General features: G+C 38.4%; 1 long non-coding RNA gene across 1 annotated transcript; it reads right to left on the bottom strand.

Annotated features, from left to right (window-relative positions):
• Positions 1 to 5,511: 5,511 nt before the first annotated feature.
• LOC124159573 lies at positions 5,512 to 6,890 on the bottom strand. The gene is made up of 2 exons (XR_006864976.1): positions 6,789 to 6,890; positions 5,512 to 5,863 (listed from the first exon to the last, which is right to left on the bottom strand). It is a non-coding gene; the product is annotated as an uncharacterized LOC124159573 (long non-coding RNA).
• Positions 6,891 to 7,375: the final 485 nt, after the last annotated feature.

The following is a 7,375-nucleotide window of genomic DNA, read 5'->3' as shown; positions in this document are numbered from 1 at the left end:
TTCATTTGCTCTTTCAAGGAGACATTGCAGCTACGCCCCAACGCAAATGTGTACTTTTCTCGCAATTGTCATCGAAAAAGTTTTAGAATCATACAAAAAAATCCATCGAACGTGAAAATATGGACTCTTTCACGAATTTCCTTCGTTTGCCGATTGCGAGAGCGAGGTGAAGTATTCATTTTGTGCGTCGATGGATAGGGCTGTTTTGCATCTCCTCAGTATAACGTATCGATCAGTGTCTACATCTACGTAATACCCCGGAAGCAGCCTAAAAGGCGTGTGGCATAGGGTGTTAGGACACCAGCCGTTCTTACATAAAAACGAAGTGCTCTAAGGAAATTACGACTAGCATTAATTAAAGTCTTTATGGTTCGGGGGAAAACGAATTCCCATATCTATCCATTCGGCAAAACATCTCTCTTAATTTATCGCTTCTGTCGGACCTAGAAATATAGTGTGGCTCTAATATTATGTTCTCCGTGTCGCTGTTAAAGATATCTAATCTAGCGGAAAGAATTTAACGCGAAGCTCATTGGCGTCTGATTGCGGCCAGCTAGGGAACCATTTGAAGACATCCTTCCTCCAAACTTTCGACCTCGTAATCTACATCTACATCTAAATCTACATAGTACCCCGCAAGCCGCTTAAAAGGCGTGTGGAAGGGCGTGTTAGGACACCAGCCGTTCACACAAATTAAGGAAGTGCTCTAAGAAAATTACGGCTAGCATTTATTAAAATCCTTTATGATTCGGAGGAAAAACGAATTCCCATATCTATCCATTCGGCAAAACGTCTCTCTTAACTTATCGCTTCTATCGGACCTGGAAATATAGTGAGGCTCTAATATTACGTTCTCCTTGTTGATCCTATGGATATCTAATCTCAATTGTTCAAGCAATTTGTTCAAGCGGTCTCTGGGTGAAAGGTTTTTAATTTCATGTAAACTATTTCTTTATTCATTTCGGGTGTATTCCTTGTGTTTTTGACACAATGCCAGTTCATTCGGCAGCCGCATAAGTTTTTTCTGCGCGCAATCGGCATTGTCGCTTAGGATTTCCGCTCGCTTCTCCCGATATTGAGTGCATTGCATCAGCTGCCGTGCAGGCGTCGCGGAATGGCCTCCTGGGAGATGACACGCGCGTAAGTGAGGCCGCGATGGCCCACTTCTTTGCGCGTGATAGACACGTCCCCCCTCATCTTTGACTGGCTAGTTCACATCTACATCAACATTATACCCTGCGAGCCCCCTCTAGGATGTTTGGCAGGGGGTGACAAATCACCAACATGCAGCATGCAAGAGGACAGCCACATGCACGCCGCACGATCATAGAAATATTACGCACACTAGAAAAATAAACATGCTTATTCATTAAAAAAATTGCTAATGGTTAGTAAATCCTAGAGTAAGTACATGCAAGGTTAGAACTATGAAAAATATGCAATGAGTGATCCTAGCGAGCGACGCCATTAATCCTATCAATTGAGACAACGTTGCTATCCTTAATAGTACGAGGGAAGAATGACATTTTAAATCTCTCTGTTTTTCAGTCTATTTCTTTTATTTTATTCTCATGATCACGTCTACTATACTACGAAGGTAAACGAAGGATATGATTCACGTCGTCTGAGAAAATATCTTCTTCGAATTTCCGAAGTAAGTTAAGCCTATACTTCGATCTACGCTCCTGTAAAGATTCCCATCCTAACTCGTTTAACATACTTGAAACGCTGCCCTTTTTTGTCGTAACAACCCATCACAAATCTGGCCGCCCTGCGCTGTACTCGATTAATTTCACCTATTAGTCCTACCTCGTGAGGGTCCCACACGCTAGCAGCATATTCCAAGTGAGGCCTCACTAGAGTCAGGTAGCTTATTTCTTTCACCTTTTTTGGGCATTTACCGAGAATTCTTTTTATAAATCTAAGTTTACGGTTAGCTTTCCCGCATACTTCACGTGTTTACCCCACGAAAGATCCCGGGTAATGGTCACCCCAAAGTATTTAATAAAATTCGGCATTTGGTAGTGGAATCCCGTTAGCGGTGTAGCTCCTTCTTGAAGAAATATCCTTGTCCCAAAAATTCATCACCATCCACTTTTCAAGATTTAATTCCAACTCCCAAGTACTGCACCAGTCATTTATGGCAACGAGGTCCTTTTCTAATGTTAATCTATCGCTATGGTCCTAAACTTCTCTGTATACAACTACATTATCTGTGAAGAGGCGGATTTTGCTCGTGACTGCGGTTTGTTGTCATCATCACTGGTCAACAATCCTAGGATTGGTTTGACGCAGCTCTCCACTCAGTTATCCTGTCAGCTAATCTTTTCACACCTACGTATTTCTTCTCTTTCACATCTCTCTTTACTTGTTCCATATATTTTGTTCGGGGTCTTCCTTTTCCATTCTTGCCTTCCGCTTGTCCTTCGTCAATTGTCTTCATCAGGCCATCATGTCTCAAGATGTGGCCTATAAGGTCTTCTTATTAAGGTTTTCATGAGGCTTCTCTTCTCTCCTACCCTTCTTAGGACTTCCTCGTTACTAACTCGGTCGATCCATTTGGTTTTCATCATTCTTCTGTCATCATCATCATCATCATTAGTCAACAATCCTAAGATTGGTTTGACGCAGCTCTCCATTTCTCTCTCCTATCCGCTAATCTCTTCATAGCTACATATTTATTCTCTTTTACATCCTTTGTAACCTGTCCGATATAACTCATTCGGGGCCGTCCCTTGCCCTTTTTCCCTTCCACTAGTCCTTCAAATATTGTCTTCATCAGACCATCGTGCCTCAAAATGTGGCCAACTAAGTTGTCCCTTCGTCTGCTTCATGTTTTTAGGAGGCTTCTCTTTTCTCCTACTCTCCTTAGCACTTCATGGTTACTCACACGGTCAATCCATTTTATCTTCATCATTCTTCGGTAGCACCACATTTCGAATGCTGCTGTCAACGTCCAAGCCTCGCTTCCATAGAGAAACATACTCCATATGTAGCATCTGATGAATTGTTTCCTTACTTCTATGCTGGTATTTTCAGCTGTAAGAAGATTCTTCTTTTTGTAGAAAGCCCTCTTCGCCTGCGCTATTCTACTGTGTATTTCTTTCTTGCTCCGTCCATCGCTGGTAATGCGGCTTCCCAGGTAAGAGAACTCGTTCACCTCTTCAAGCTTATGCTTTCCTAGGTTGATGTTTGCTTTAGCCTCCTCCCTTTTACTACAAACTAATATTTGCAGTAAAAGAGAGGAGGCGGTTTGTTGTAGTTTGATTATTTGATCCAGTGTGAAGCTTACCGGATGTCATTGCGAGCCATGGTTCTCTCCAATCTTCTAATACTTAGCAACATTTCCACTGCGGACTAAAAGTCTCCAAATCGAGTCTCGAGAGTGGAGGGAATCGCGTGCGGGGATGATATTGAAACCGCACACAACGAGCGATGAGTGGAAGGAGACTTAAACTTTTGAATACGTGGATATATTTACCACCTCTCCAGAAGAAGTCTCGGAACTGGAAACTATTCCGTCCTTCTGAGAGACTGCTCTCTGAATACTTATGGCGGCGTAATCCTCCTCCAGGGGGGTTGTGTTTGAATCGCTCGTAATAATTCCACTCACTCACCATCACGAGCGGTCCATTACGAGTGCTCACCAACACGAAGGGTAATTGGTGTGTTTGAAACTTTTCGTCTCGAAGTCGTAATGGAGCCTTCGTAATGAGATGGATCACGAGTGGTGGTTGTGGCAACGTTGTAATTTCCTTCATTTGTTTACGAATTCGTCAGTAGCGCGGTGTAAATTAAAGTAAACAAAGGCGTAAATATGAAGTTATCGCTAAGCAGAAATATATGCTTCGGCAATTCATTCTGAAGGTACACTATATAAAATGAAACGTGTTGCGACATTAATGATTAATTCATTATTAATAAACCATTAAGCGTATTAGTTATTTATATTTACGTTACATTAGCCTCTTATTCTTCCATATCTGATCCATATTTTTCGGTAAATGATCGTTTTCTTATAAAGTAATTATTTTTTACAGAGTGATTAGCTTAAATGAAACGTAAAAATAACTACTTACTCAAAAATAGAAAAATATGTAGCATCGTATATGTTGCTGAGAAACTATGTTTCCATAAATTGCCATTTAAGAATCTCATAACATTTGTTGTGATTAATAAATTTTCCCTCAGCGTTGGCAAGATTTGAAATCTGCCGCTAAAGTAGCGTGTTACAATCGTGAGGGCACCCAGACTGGGAGTGGAGCCCTTAAATTTAAGGAGCTTAATCATATTAAAAAACGTATGATAGCACTGATAGGGAAGAATGCGACACACGGGCATGAAGACTTGCAGGAAATACTAATCATTTTCGATATTGAGGTAATACTAACATTAGCGTAGCAGACCCCAAGTGTAACTAAGTTGAGTATGTCACAAAATAGAATCATTGGTTATTTCAGCAACAGAATTCTTCAGTAGGCCATGTAGATGAAGAAAAAAATAGTCAATCTGTAGATTCAAGTAATCTTTCTTCCTTTGACCCGATCCCATCAACCTCAAAATCTCCTTCCACATCTACTATGAGTGTTTCAACACTTATTTCCACTTCTAATCCACTTTCCATAATTATTCAGACAGTCTCAATTTCTAATCCCGACTCAAGCTCACTCCCTCAAATCAAACTACCACAACAAGCACCATTGTTTCAATTCTAAAGACGAGGCGGACGACCCTAAAGCAAGTCTTGCATAATATCCCAAGAGGAAAAGCTTATACAGCCTGTATGTGCGACTACATAGTATGTGCAGCAAAATGGCCCAACTTATGTGGCCATTTCCTCTTGGGATTTTAGCCTGAAATTAGCTCTGAGCTCTATTTTGTGTTTGAGTGAACTTTCCAGCATATTGTTTTTCATTGAAAGTTATTCTGTACCATAAGAATTACTACTGCTGTGCTGAATCCACTTTCCATAACCTAACACTCATACATGTCCTGCACATTTTAATCAACTTTAATTATACCAAGGGCAAAAATTAATGCTGGAAGATAGGAGCAATAAGAGAAATGCCCATTTTTCAAAGTTCAAGTTGAAAAAATTCCAGTAATGAAAAGAAAATTAGAAGATGAATAGGAATGGAGGGAGGTTTAAGATGTGAAAAAGATAAAATAGAATTTGATCTACATAGGGAATTTAGTATCCAATAAGACCTGCAAGAATATCCTCAAAGCAGTGCATATATACTTCATGCCCAATTCTAATTTCTAGTAATTAAATAGGGGAAGAAACAATATAATTGTTTCAAAAATTTACTCTCCTATTAAAAAAAATCTAATTAGCCTCTTGCTTAATCCTATTGGTTCAATCTAAGACTCGACTTGGTTTATCAAAGATGCTGTTATAAAATTAATGCTATTCTAATCCATTAGGTTTGTCACTATTTTAGGAGAACATTTAAATTTATCTTACACAAGGTCTAGGTTATATAAAAAATAGCATCAATAACATGCATCTTGGCATTGAATTGTCTTTATTTTCAAAGAAAAGAACAACACATAGTATCGTTGATGTACTGCAATAGAAATAACGTTATACAAGGAGTTGGTATACATCACATTCATGGATCACATTAATGTGAAGTTGAGAAAGTAGAGCATATCATAGAAACATAAAGTTTTGTATGCCATAATGGATTTATTATTGAATATTGAGTATTAACAACCATTATGGATGGCAAACCTGTGATCCTCATTAATCATTTTCACAAAAGACAAATAATGCAAGCAACCATCAAATTTATGAGTAATTCCATTCCCATTGGCAGAAAGTAATCTCCGCTGCATACCACTGCGGACATACCTACACCTAAGTAGGGAAACCAAATAGAAAATGAAGCAGAAATAGTATAAGCAGAGGAAAAGTAAGAAAAAGTAGCAGTTGAAGGAGTAAAAACATTGCTTTTACCACATGGTGATTAATTTTGTCTACCATGGTCTCATTACAGCTTACCATTTTAGAGGTCTCACCTTGAACATGTTACACTGTAACGAAACCATGGTCAGACACAATAAATCACCATGTGGAATTAGTAAAGTTTTTATTCCTTCATCTCCTATGATAAAGCATTTCCACCGAGTTACACCCACTACTATTAACTATAGTAAAAATAAACCTAGACCACACATGAAAGACTGTCATTCAGACTCCTGCTTATTGTACAGTGGGTATGCCTTGGGAGGCTCAGTATGAAGAGGGCCAAAAAAAAATGTTTCAGCACATTTGAAGAGAAAAAGTGGCTTGGACATCAAAACTGTTGGTATTGAACACCAATGTTTGTTGGAAACCCCTAAAAATTGATGTAACTGTTTCGATTAGTTTTAGATTATGAAAGATTAGAAGATGGGTTAAGTGAAACAAGGTACATACCAAGCTTGTAGTGATAAAAAGTCACCAAGGAGTCAAGCAGTTTATCCTGCAATCTGAAGGCCTGGTTACACGGTACATAAACACATAGTTAATGCGTGAAATCATAAACGATTGTGGTGGACCGGAACAGAACATATACAACTGGATGAACCACATAGAACAGGTTCTATTTTCTGTTCCTGCGTCCACACAAGTTTGGTGGTTATACAGTGCATTTTCAAGTTCATTCGCGCATTCAATCATTTAAGCATTAACTTGAGCATGTTAATGTATCACGTAACCAGGCTTTACAGATGATAGACTTCCTAGTAGATCTAAGAATTATTATTTATACATAGATTAGTATTCTGAGAAAAATGCACACCAGAGTATTTCCATTGAAATAATTAGTCAACCAAACAACCACTGAACAGCATCCTTTGGATTAGTATTTTAAATATTACGATTTAGAAGGGGTTGTCCAGAATCCTCACCCAAATTTGAACCTGGGAGAATCTGGTTGAGTTAGTCTGAAAAATTAAAAATACAACAGTAACAGAAAATCAACATATCAAAACCTTCAGATTAAAAAAATGAACAGAAACCATTAAAATCAAAGCAAATTAAGATGAGTCAAAATAATCTTATTCTAACATGCCTCCCATTCCTTAGGCTATTCATTGCTATTTGAGGATCTATTGCTTTGGGGATATATTGCTATAGAACATGGCAGATATGCATGGTTTCAATTAGTATAATCATGGATATATAATAATTATATTCTATTTTGGAAAACCAGTTATGTAAGTCAATGTAAGAAGCTCATTAGGCTACTCATTGACACTAAAATATCATTCAGCAGGTAATGGGTTACAATGTAAATTTCTAAAAAGTAATTGACCCTAGTTGCTTCAAAATAAAATATTATTACATCACATGAACTCACCACTTGCATATTAATCAAATGATATA

Source organism: Ischnura elegans, chromosome 5, assembly GCF_921293095.1.
Source record: "Ischnura elegans chromosome 5, ioIscEleg1.1, whole genome shotgun sequence".
NCBI lineage: Eukaryota > Metazoa > Arthropoda > Insecta > Odonata > Coenagrionidae > Ischnura > Ischnura elegans.
Note: the sequence above shows the minus strand (reverse complement) of the source record. Positions and strands in the feature narration are given on the sequence as shown.